Here is a 12,626-nt window from a genome sequence, read left to right as displayed (position 1 = left end):
AGTTGTAACTCTCTTAACGTCCATAGTCTCATTTGTGGCTATATTGATATCCTGTGGCTGCTGCTGTATTCCTTGTATGAGGTCTCTGAGTATAAGATTGATTGAGACAGCACTAGACAAGAGAACAGCAGATGCGTATTTCCAACAGCAGGCAGAAGAGTATGTTGCCTCACTGACCAAAAGCACGAGTGTCTGTAAAGATGTTTAGAGACATGGAAGTTATGTGAATGACGAAGAAGAATACCATAACTGAGAATCTTAAATTGATGAAGGTGCTATGAAAATGAATGTGTTTTGAAAAACCTTGCATCAGGAGCCACAATGCAGGAGAATTTGGCATTCATCAATGATAAACAGGAGGGAAATGTTGGAAGAATTGCATTTATCATTGCTTCATGGTGTACTATCACTTTAACAAACTGCTTGCTTCCCATATTTACTCCAGTGTGTTACTGTCGCTTTAAGAAACTGCTTGCTTCCCATCTTTTCCTGGTCACACCCCCATTCACACCCATTTTCACATCCAGCTTCTTACTCCATATCCTCACACAAAATCAAATGTTATGTAATCTGATACTTATGTAAACTAAATAAAAGAGCAGAGGAAGGGTGCAGCAACTCAGAGTTGATGAGGAAGCTGCCAGAAGAGTAAGCTGCACTCTCCCCTTGCAAGAAAAAGATCTAGACGTCTTTTGTGTTGTTACTTTGTCGTCACATATGTTAGAATAAACCTAACAGATGCCAGCCCTCTGCCCTGCACCATGCTGTTAAAGTCTTGTGAGCTAGGATGGAGGCTCGGCAATAAGTAGCCCTCATTTAATGTGGATCTTTAAGAGGGCAATAAAGCTAGAGCCTTGGTAAAATTCCTTCCCACCCCTCTGGCATTACTATATAGATGACTGTTAGGCAACTGGATGTGAATTTTCTAAAAGAAGACGTTTCGCCTCTCATCCAAGAGGCTTCTTCAGTTCTGATTGGTGTTGAGGAGTACAGCAGATATATAGTCTGGGTGTGAAAGAATAAAGCTACTTCAGCTCCACCCTGTTGGGTGGGGCCTTGGGGTCAACTGGGAAAGTGTAAACAGTCGTTAAGAGTCTGATGGGTCGTTGTGATCCTCATCAGAAAGCTTTCGGTCACCTGCCTCTTTGTTGTGTGGCACACCCAGAGTATATATTTGCTGTACTCCCCATATCCCCAGGATATATTTGTCACTGACCAATTTTTAAAAAATATAATTGGGGTAAAAGGAAAAAAAAAAAAAGAAAAACAGACAAAAACTTTTACGTTTTTGGAAGTTATTGGAGAAAAGATTTGGAGGAGAAAATGTGAGTTCCAGATTTTTTTTATTCAATTTGTTGTGGCCTGCTAATATATTTATTTATCAAATTTAAAATGCCTTTAGTCACTCAGTGAATCAGATACACTTGAAAAAACGAACTGTAAAGAAGAATATTTTCTCAACAAGTTCACAAAATATGAATACTTAATCATAGAAGAAGCTGAGTGAGTATGTGTGCACCTTGCTCTAAAATAACAAAAAGAGAAATAAAACTACCAAACTTTGTTTTCCCCCACTTGTAGCACAAATGATCCCCTTGGGATATTTTAATTGTGCAAACACAGTTTAGCTGTAAAACATAAATCACCATGCAATTAAAAACATTAGATATTTTTCCTAAATTACATCCATAATTAAAACTCTGGACACAAAAGGACATTTGGTTGGTTGGTTGTTTGGTGATTTATTTTAAAAATTACAAGACAATAATTTAGAGCGGGGTCATTTTAACAATTTGCATTAGTGCTTGAAATCACAAAATTTAATTGCCCCGACTCTAACAATAGTGGGAAAATACATCCAAATGGTTGCAGCCTGGTCATGCTACCACATCAACTGCATCTGTATTTAAATGATGCTTTAACCCATAATAGCTTGTATTAAAAAGTAGCTCTAACCTGGATTTAAAAAAGAGGAAAAAAGACAATGTGCCTCTTGCTGGTGGGAAATCTAACCTTGTCCGTCCCGGTTCATTGGCTAATTCGCTGTGCAGGTCATTATGTGAAAGCAGCCCACAATGAGAAAAGGCTCTGCAAAGTTATTGTTGGCCTCCTGCCACATACTTTATGTGACTTAATAATGGTCAAAGGGAGTTGTGGGCCCATGGCCTCCAAAATGTGACTTTGTTCTAGCAAAGCAGTTGACTGAAATTAATCTGTGTAATTAGCAAATGGAGACTTGGAGTAAAGGAAGTTCTGTTCTTAATTGGAACGTGGCGCAAAGACTGTTTAAAAGTTTAAATCGAACTATGAACAACAGTCACTGCTCAAGGTTAATTTCCCCTCCCTCCCCCCAGGATAATTGAAACGTATTGCATATTGTGTTTCTAAACTACATTTCAAAATAACTACACTTACCATAAGCATGTTAAATATTGTAATCAGTAATTTACTGTTCTGTGATTTACCAATCATTTCAATTCATAAGCAGAATAGCAAAGTAAACTCTTCCCTTAAGTTTATTAACCATAAACATGTTTAGATTCATAAAACACGGGACGTGATGGTAAACTGTCCATTGTGCCAATAGGTGGTTTTGCCATGAGGTTTATAAGAGTGACGTGGGAGTTATTTTACAGTCATTGGAAGGACATGAATTTTGGGACACATCATCAGTAGTGTACCTTTGAGTCACTGAGTGTTTCGGCCTTTCAACACAAGACACCCTCATCAAAGGCATCAAAACCTCTGCATCCCACTTCAACTGAATAAAGTTTCATCTTCCATCCTCACTGTTGCGCATCTGCTGCCAGCATTCTGTCTAGTGCATTTTCTAGCGCTCATAGGCCTCTTCGGCTGCATTCTCCCATGGGGCTGTGAGCTCTATAATGTTAACTGACTTTATTGAAGGGGTTGGTTGCTGCAATCTCCGGGGGGAAGATTAGCTGGTGGCCGATATCAGTTAGCATCTTCCAATCTGGCGCCATAGCTAGGTGGCCAGCAGCATCTGGTATTTTATTGGGATAGCTGGGCTTTTGAGGTTGGTTCCTCTCAGGGGAAAGGAATTTGTGGCATTCCTTTTACTCTCAATTGCAGCTGCCAGGCTCTTGAGCACCTGGTTGTGCCTCCAGACGTAGCGGCCTTGAATGAGGCTTGTCTTGCAACCGGGCAAGATGTGTTTGAGAGTTGCTGGAATATGGCAGAGGTTGCAAGTTGGGTCCTCACCATACCACACGTGGAGGTTTTTTGGAGATGGGAGCACATCATAGGTTGCTCTGATGATAAAGCTGATGTTGTTTGCCTCCATTTCCCAGAGTTCCCTCCAGCTGAGTTTTCTCTTCTCCATACCTTACCACCTCATCCATTGTCCCTGCTTGGCAAGAGAGACTGCCCTTGCGCTTCTTTCGGCCTCCTCCTGACGTCGCACCTCCTCCACCACCATTTTCCTTCGCTCTGAAGTTGAGGCCTTATACCAGATTGGTTTGCTTGTGCCAAGTCCAAAGCCTCCTCTTCCCAATTGGACACGCCCCACGATGTCACTATGCTTCAGGGCTGACGTGGCCTGCTGGACCACATCGGATGGTGTCCATTTCCGTCCAGTTGACAGGGATGGTGCAGCATTGCTGATGGTCTGGTCCCTGGAGTCCTCCAATGTCATCAGAAGTCTCACCTTGGAGCACTTGTACTCTTCAGTGAGGCTTGTGACAGGCAGGTCAAGGATCCCTTTATTGTAGAGGCCGATGTTAGATGTGTAGACAGCGTGGGACCCCAAGCCATTTCTTCACGTATGAGATTACGGTTCACTCCATCTTCTCCACAGTTGTTAACCCTTGTCCGGTCCTTCACATTTTTGTACACACTGTTTGTCCTTGCAATGATTTTCATCTTGTCCCAGAATATGAGTATTAATGAATATGAGGAAAAGTTAGCACAAATCATGCAGTACAGGAACATGTACACTCGTATACGGTGCAGTAATGGTCAGCGTGGTCATGTCATCCATATACGCTCGAATTGGTGGAAGGCGGAGCCCGCTCCTAGCTCGCTCTCCCCCTATGACCCATCTTGAGGCCCTGATGATGACCTCCATGGCCATTGTAAAGGCCAAGGGTGAAATAGTACAGCCTGCCATGATGCCGACTTCTAGACGGTGGCAAGATGTTGAAGTTGGCCGTTGTAAAGCACAATTGCAGGTCTTTGAAGTAAGTTTTCCCTAGTGTGGTGATTGATGCTGGAATGTGGAAAAAGTCGAACGATTCCCAGAGGTGGTTGTGAAGAACTGACCCAAAGGCATTGGCCAGATCCAGGAAGGTGACATGGAGGTCTCTTTTGTCCTTCTTCGCCAGATCATACTAGTATGTTCTAAGCAACCAGGGGATCCAGCAATGCCGGCCTTTTGTACAGATGTATCAATGTAATTATTCTTTTCCAGGTAGGTGGACAACCTCTGTGCAATCACACTAAAGAATATCTTTGCATTCTTGTACAGTTTATAAGGCACTCCATTCAGTCCAGGGGATGATGCTGATCTTGCACGCCATACTGTACTCACTACCTCCTTCCATTTTGGACGGTCAGTCTTCATGTGGAATTCAGGGTGTTGAATAGGTGGGATATCAGGTGGGATAACTAACTGTTCAAACCTTTTTTCATCTTGGTGAACCTTTTTTTAGATGTTGTTCCATCTCCTGCTTTGGAATCTTCAAGGTTCCAATTTTCTCCTTATCGAAGAGGCTTTGAGGAACTTGTAGGGATTTTTGTAGAACTGTGTTCTCCTTCTTCTTGCAAAGTTTACTCAAGTTTTCTGCTCTTTGTAAGCTTGCGAATCGGCATTTGATGTCCTCCTGGAGCAGAATAAGTCCATCTCTAACTGCGTCAGAGGCTTTCCTCCATTGTTTTCTCAGCTGCCTTCTCTCTCTAACCAGTCTTTCAATCTCTTGCTGCCTCCTGGATTTGGTTGGTTCTGGCATTGTTTTATTGCTTTTCCTTGTGTTTACTCCAACGCATTCCTTTCCTTAATTGTAAATGATCACCCATCCTTTCTATTTTTTTTCTTTGCTCAACCTACTTGTTCCAGGATTTTCGTCAGGTTGTAGTTGATTATCTCCCACTCTCTTTTTTCAACAGCTTTGGGCCACTTCACGCTCGGTCTTGATCTTCACTGCTGGGGAGGTCTCTGTGATTAGACGGGTTCTTCCACCGGCGCTTCTGTGCTTATGCACTCCTCCTCAGCGACAGGGGTGCAGATGCTCTGCGAACTGTGGGTTTTTTTCTAGTCGCAGTGCTTCACTCGACTTATTAGACTGGTTGCTTCGTAAGAAGTAATGGTCAATGCGAGGCCCTTGTCCCTAGTCCCTCACACACCCTCTCTTTCCTTGGTGGATTCTCAGCCCCCGCAGTGTTGTTATTTTTTCCCAGCCACTTGTGCACATAGAAATGTATATCTATAATATATTGCAAAAAAGCCAAAAGGCCATACAATTTAGGTAAGAAAATTAAGTATATACATAGCATCCAGCAGTGGTTTACTCTTTGTAAACCAGAATGTGTGGTAGTTGACCAGGATGTGATGAACTTGGTTAGGAAATTGTCTGTTAATTTGAATTCTATGAAAATCAGGCACCTCATCAAGAAATAAATCAGAGAAAAATCATCCTGGAATGACCTGCTTTTAAACCTGTGAATTACAAGTAGTCTATCAAAATAAGAGATTTTATCGTAATGCAATTTTAGGCCAAGTTTCTGTGATATACTTGTTAAAACAGTTTTATTACACACTTGTCTGCTCTTTTTTCAAACAACCCCCATTAAAAAAAAAGAAAGAAATTACATGTGCTGATCCATAGCCTTGTTACTTTCGATTGCTTATTTAAGACTGTTTAGATCCTGGTGCGATGTGACAAACAGCTTCTGTACGTCAGTCAAGAGTCTTTTCACAGTATCGTGGCAGTTTTGTCAAACACCACGAAATACAGGTATATTAACAATTATTATTTGCTGTGTTGACACCTTTTTTTCTTGATGAAATGGAGTGTTGAGGCTGAGCTGAGAGCTACTGCGGTGCGGTGTCAGTGGTTATGGAGTCTTTTAGAATAGAATCTGTTATTTCATTAGATTTGCAACGGCATTATTCATTATCATGTACTGACGCATGTAACTTAGCAAGGCAGCCTGCAAATAATCTATATAGACATTTATGGTGCTCTCTGCTTCCCATGTGCAATTGTGCCAAATATAAGACATATTAGAACAGTATAACATTTAATATTTCCACGTTTAGTCTCACACTACAGTTTTCTTTTTCTAAAAGCTGATATAAGCCCATGAACACAAACTTCTTCTCAGGATTTGTCAAAACACAACTCAGAAATGCAGATAATTAGACATTGAAATAAAAAATAAAACCATTGGCTACAACCAAACAAAGCTACTGACTGAATCGCTCCTCAAACCTTCTGCATGAGTGAAGAGGAGCCGGCACAAACGTCTGAGAATGCGACCAAAAACACAAGAGAAGAAAGATTGCTTTGTTCATTTCTTCTCCCCTCCTCTTCTTCTCCTTCCCCTCTCTCCCAAAGGTTCTATTAGGAAATAGATCCCAGGTGTTCGATAAGCTTGTAGTGGACATGACAGCAGTGCAATCAAGTGTATAAATTTAATTGCAGGCTCATTTTGTGTCGTTTATTAGCCGTTTAGGGGCACATGGCTCCACTTGAACCCTGTTACTGCCAGACAGAACAGCTGTTTGGGTCCTTTTTAACTGTTTGTCTTACTGCACAAGTACACACTTAAATGCCAAATGCTTTCCGAGAAGAAATTACATTTCAAAATGCAGATAAAGATCATTATGAGTTTTTAAATGCACTTTTACCCCATATATTTAAAAACAATATTAAAAGACGAGATATACGGCAGTAGTTTTTTAATTAGGAATTTATTTGTCCGGTAACAAACACTTCAGTATGCAAGAATTTTATAAAAAAAAAACAAAAAACAACAAAACTATGATTTGATAAAGCAATGATTTAAAGGCCACACGATGTACATGGTGACATGCTTATTAAATCTGTATATTACCTCACTAATTTTCCTTCTTTTGCAAGTGGTTAAGGCAATTAAAAGAAAGAAATGTTTACCAGTGAAAAAATAGACCCAGTAGGTGGCAGTAAGGCAACTTAAAGGATGCAAAGTATCTGGTGAACCTCAGAGAACAGAGCGAGTTTGAGATTTGCCTGGAAAAGAATCACCAAATAAAACTTTTCTGTTTATGGAAAACAAATCAAAGAAACTTCTGAGAAATTATTGTCATGGCCTTGTTGGCTTTGAATATAGAACAGCACAGGTAGATCACTACACTTTATGACAGCAGCCAGCAAAGCATTACTGTACATGGGAGAAAACTTTTTTTCTGATAAAGTGCAATTTTTAACCAGTAGGTGTTCACTACTTTGCAAACCTAATTTCTTTGTTTGTTCTTATGGAAAATGTTTTGACCAAGTGAAAGTGTTAAATGTATGTAGAACAAAGATGTTAAACTCAGAGACCTGGTTGACAGTTGGCTCTAATTGTTGCATGCTTCTCATTTGTAAACTGCATAACAGTAAAGAGCACAGTGAGTGTTCTTTTTGGTGGACTTCCCGCTGTCTGCTGCTACGCAGCCGCCTGGTGCCACACGCCAAGAGTTCTTCAGAGGCTGGAACTTTGGTTAGAATCTTCTCTCTTCTCGACATCCTATTAATAATAATAATAATAAAAAGGCCCAAAGAAAGCTGCTTTAATTGCTACCATGCACTCGGCCAGTATTCCTATAAATTACCTGACTAATTGCAACAAATTGTGGGCTGACATTAAGCTATGATTTCTGGCCATTTCCCAGGCCAAACGCATCTGCTTTCCAACTCCCCCCATTATTTATGGATCTCTCTTGTCCTCAGCGTTTAAGTGCTGCATGGTGAGTGAGTGAGACGCAATCTTGTATATTTATTATGTCACTGGATAGCTCTTGTAGTGGCAGACATATGACTAGGCACAGACCTTGTTTTCCATGTTACCCTTCAAGTCTGCTGTGTTGTGCTCACTGCCCTGTATTGATTGTGTTTTCTGTCAAAGCAGAACGGGAGCGTTTTCTGTAACTGTAAACTTCCCTCTTCCGTGAAATTGTTTAACATCGTACAGTTAAAAAAGCTTTATTTGTGCTTAGAAAATACACTGAATTTCTACTGAGTATCACAGTGTTTTTCAGGGCTATTTATCAAATGCTGATTACTGTAGTAGGTACTTAGGAAGTGCTTGATTTGTCGCCAGGCAGTCATATGTTGGGGGCATTTAACCTCCCATGCAATGTTTTTTTCATGCAGACAAAAGGCTAGTTAAATCTCTTTCTCTACGCTCCGACAGGCACCATAACTGTCACCGCACATGATATATATCACAGGCTAGTGAGTGCATTACTAGCGCTAATGTTTCACCATCCTGCCAATTCACCCTGGTACTGTTCAAAACACCTACAGCGCTGGTCAAAACAGTACTTAATAGGCTGTCCCCCAGGTGTGCATCAGCAGCTAAAGATGTCGGTGCCAGAGGTCAGGATTTGATTTGTTATGTGGGAGTTCACGGGGAATTTTGATGTGCACTGATTAATTCCACACCCCATCATGCACATAAATACATTCCGCATCTGGAAGGAAGGTGTGTATGGGAGCAACATGGTGCACGTGCAGACGAGAATAGGCGCACACAAATGGACTCCTGTGCTGGCTTTAGTGCAATTGATCATAAATCTCATTCAGCATTATGTAAGCATGTTTTAATTCCCTCCTCTTCCAAGCCTTACCTTATACCCATTGTCTATCTCTGTTTTAAATTGCAGAGAGACTGGGGTCCTGGATAGACAATAGCATGGCATTTACAAGAGAGGGTGGGGGTGGGAAGAAGAAGTGAGCAAAGAGAACCTTTAGGGTAAAAAAAGGGAAGCCACCTCAGGTTTCCTTCAGGTTTTACATCGTTATTATGTACTTATTACAATCTTAACATGGCGATTTGACATAAAACGTTAACTCTTTTATTTTATTTTATTGAGTGTCGGTATGAATTTCAGCAAATAATTACTCAATTGTTTGTTTTTGTGAAGTTTGACTTTTTATCGATCTTTTATTTGAGCAATGTACGGTGCAATGTGATTTGGGTGGTGTTGGAGCCGAAAATTACGTTATTCAGTCACCACTGTTGTCATCTAACTGCCGCAGATAGAATGACCTGAAAAGAACCACACCTGACAACCTTGTACTTTTTACTCGCTGCGAGGGGGAGCAGAGAGACCAACAGCTTCGCAGAGTTGGCTCACCTAAGTCCCAAAGTGTATGAGGACTGCAACTCCTTTTATTGAGAAAGTTTCACAAGTACTGGGCAGTTGTTTTTTCTTTAAGTTTTATTCCCAGGGCAAAGTTCATCCGATTCCCATACTTGATGAGAAACAGACCTCATCCTTTATGGACCTACATTGTAAAAAACCTTTTAGGAGTACCTACTCCTGTCAAGCAGACCATTATTTAACACACTTAGATAACAGATTATGGTTCACCACACTTTGGTTTAACACAATTTGGTAACTAACTATAAATTCTATTTACAGGTGGCGACTGCTGCCCCTGCGACCCGGTAACGGATAAGCGGATGAAAATGGATGGATGGTGTTCAAGGATCTTCTTGGTTGTGAAAAAGGTCAGCTGCTCTTAGTTGTGCTCTGCCAGAATACTAATAATGTCCTTATTCAAATGATCTGCTCCAGCGCTTATTAAATTGATGGCCCGGGCACTCTAATTTAATAGTGTTGCTGTCCAGGAGAAGGACACAGCTGCAGTCACCGGTGAAATAGGTGCTTCTGAGGCAAAGTTCATGCAGGAGCCCCTCTTTGCTTTTGGGATGCATTTTCCCAGCAAATTAGCAGTCAGTGGCAGTGCACAATTAATTAGCACAAACCAGGAAATGCTTGTCATTTTAATAAGGTTTTTTTTTTCTACCAGTCACACCTCTCCCACACAGAAATATCTCTCCTATCTCACCATACCTCATTCACCCTGCATTCCCTCCCTCCCTTCCTTGTTTTTTTTTTTTTTGTTCTTTGCCTTCCCTTCCCTCCCATCTTCCACACCACTGTACCGAGAGTGAATTGATCCATTAAGTGTATCTCACCATACCTCATTCACCCTGCATTCCCTCCCTCCCTTCCTTGTTTTTTTTTTTTTTTGTTCTTTGCCTTCCCTTCCCTCCCATCTTCCCCACCACTGTACCGAGAGTGAATTGATCCATTAAGTGGTGTGTTATTAATATAATTTAATGTATCTGGTTAAATGAAAGCAGCAGCTTGGATATTTTCTGTGGTGTCAGGCTTTCAGAGCACAGTATGTATGTGTTGCCTCAGGTAAAGAGACTAAGTAAAGTTGGGCCTGGTGCTGATGACTGCAGTACATCCCATCAATAACTGTGATTACAGCAAAAAACGATGTCTGCAGGTGTGTGTGGGGGGGTGGGTGTGTCTACGTTTGGATCTTTGTTTATTTTTAAGTACCGTATTTTTCAGACCATAAGGCGCACCGCATTAAAAGGTGCAATATCAATGAACGGGTCTAATTCCATACATAAGGCACACCGGGTTATAAGGCGCATTAAGCGAAACAAAACAGTCAGCGATCATCGTAGAACAATAGGGACAGAGATTTGTGGAAAAGGGTAGTGAACTATGTTAGACACTGGAGGACGCTGTTGTTGTTGTTCACACCTCCAGAGTCAGGCGGTTGTCATATTGTTGTGGATGGTCACCGTATTGTTTTTTTGACGCTGTTCCGATTTGGGTTATGCAACAATACTGTAATGATTGTTGTTGTTGTCTTCTAATTGTGATAACAGAGTAAAGTGTAACTGTTAAACGTCATTGTTGGCTCCCAGTGTGCTTCAGTTGTGTGCCATCATGTGTGATGTGCTGTGTAGTTTGGCTTTATAAAATCGGTTCGAGCTCAGTAAGCGCAACCAGATCAGAAGTAATACATAAGGCGCACCGGATTATAAGGCGCACTGTCGATTTTTGAGAAAATTAAATTAAATTTAAGTGCGCCTTATAGTGCGGAAAATACGGTAAAAAAATGGAGGGTTAATTGATTTATTTTTCTGGTTGTCTTGTATAGTCTTTAGTTGTGGTTTCTGTCAGAAACCTGTGCATTAGAGGGTGTGAAGATACAATTTTTTTTTATTCCTCATCAGATAGTTATCAATTTAAATAAATTCATATGATGTGATTTTCTGGAATTTTTCTTTAGGATTCTGTCTCTCACTGTTAGAATATACATATGATTAAAAACCTGCAAAATCAGCAAGGGGCCAAATACTTATTTCCCCCACTGTAGTAGAGACTAGACATGTTATTATCAATGGTAACATCATTAGTCAAACAATGTATATCTAAGTCCCCCGGGTCATTTTCTCACTCTTAAATATTTACATCCTGAATAACAAAAAACAAAAAACAAACTTTTTAATACATTTTTGAGGACTCTTTACATACCCGTCTAATAACGAACTTTGTTTATCATAACTAATGTTGAAACAGTCAGATCTTTGTATCATTGTCCTGGTTTACAGGTGGAAGGCAATATGCTGAACAAGAAGTACAGTTTGCTATAAATTAGGGGGGAGGGTGACTCTTTCAGTGGTGAAACTCTTGCTCTCAAACACACGCACACACACACACACACACACACACACACACACACACACACTGGCCAAGAGCCTGGTCGTCCCTCCACCCTGCACTAATAGAAACCAGTCAGTCAGCATTGTTGCTCTCAGATTGATGTGACCTTGATGCCGTTTAGTGCAGTGATTTGTTAATTGGCACTTATTTTGATGCATGTGGAAGTGAGCCTTAAAAGCCCCGCCACACACGTAGAGAGTGAGTGAGGGAGCTAAAGATCAAGAAAAAAAAAGCATTTAAAAGCAGAGTTAAAAAGATGTAAGGGGAGAAAAAATCACAAAAATCATTCACAGTGCATTGTTGCCAATATGTCTTTGATACTCCCTAAATTGCTGTTGCCTTCCCAGGGCCCCCTCTTTTGCACTTTGACAAACACATCACAACACACACAAACATATTGTATTCTCTCTCAGTACAGTTTGTGTACAGTTAGTGGAGTCTATCACAGGCCTCCTGGGACGCTACTGTGCGAGAAGAGGAGCCAGTGCTGAGGAATACTGTACAGTATTGATGGAGCTGTGTTTCTGTTAGGCAGTGAAAACAAAGTCTCCCCCGATGCACAGTGGAGTGTAGGGGGATCAATAGACGCGGAGCACTTCATTTCCTTGGGCTTCCACTGAAGAAACACTCACTGATGTGTCAGGGCTGCTGCAGTTGTTGATTTGACACGGAGGCGATACCGACCCATCTTGTCATGCTGCATCAAAGACGATGGAAACAGACACATTCCTATACATACACGTTTCTGTATCTGCACTTCTATATAGTATGATGAGGGAAAAGGAGTAAAGAAAAGGTCGGTCTTGTGTGTCCACATTTTCCTGCACGATCGTAACAAGAACCAGGCATCAGGCAAAGGCTAAAGGTTTAACTGACACATAGG

Source organism: Cynoglossus semilaevis, chromosome W (assembly GCF_000523025.1).
Source record: "Cynoglossus semilaevis isolate Cse_v1.0 chromosome W, Cse_v1.0, whole genome shotgun sequence".
Classification (NCBI taxonomy): domain Eukaryota; kingdom Metazoa; phylum Chordata; class Actinopteri; order Pleuronectiformes; family Cynoglossidae; genus Cynoglossus; species Cynoglossus semilaevis.
Note: the sequence above shows the minus strand (reverse complement) of the source record.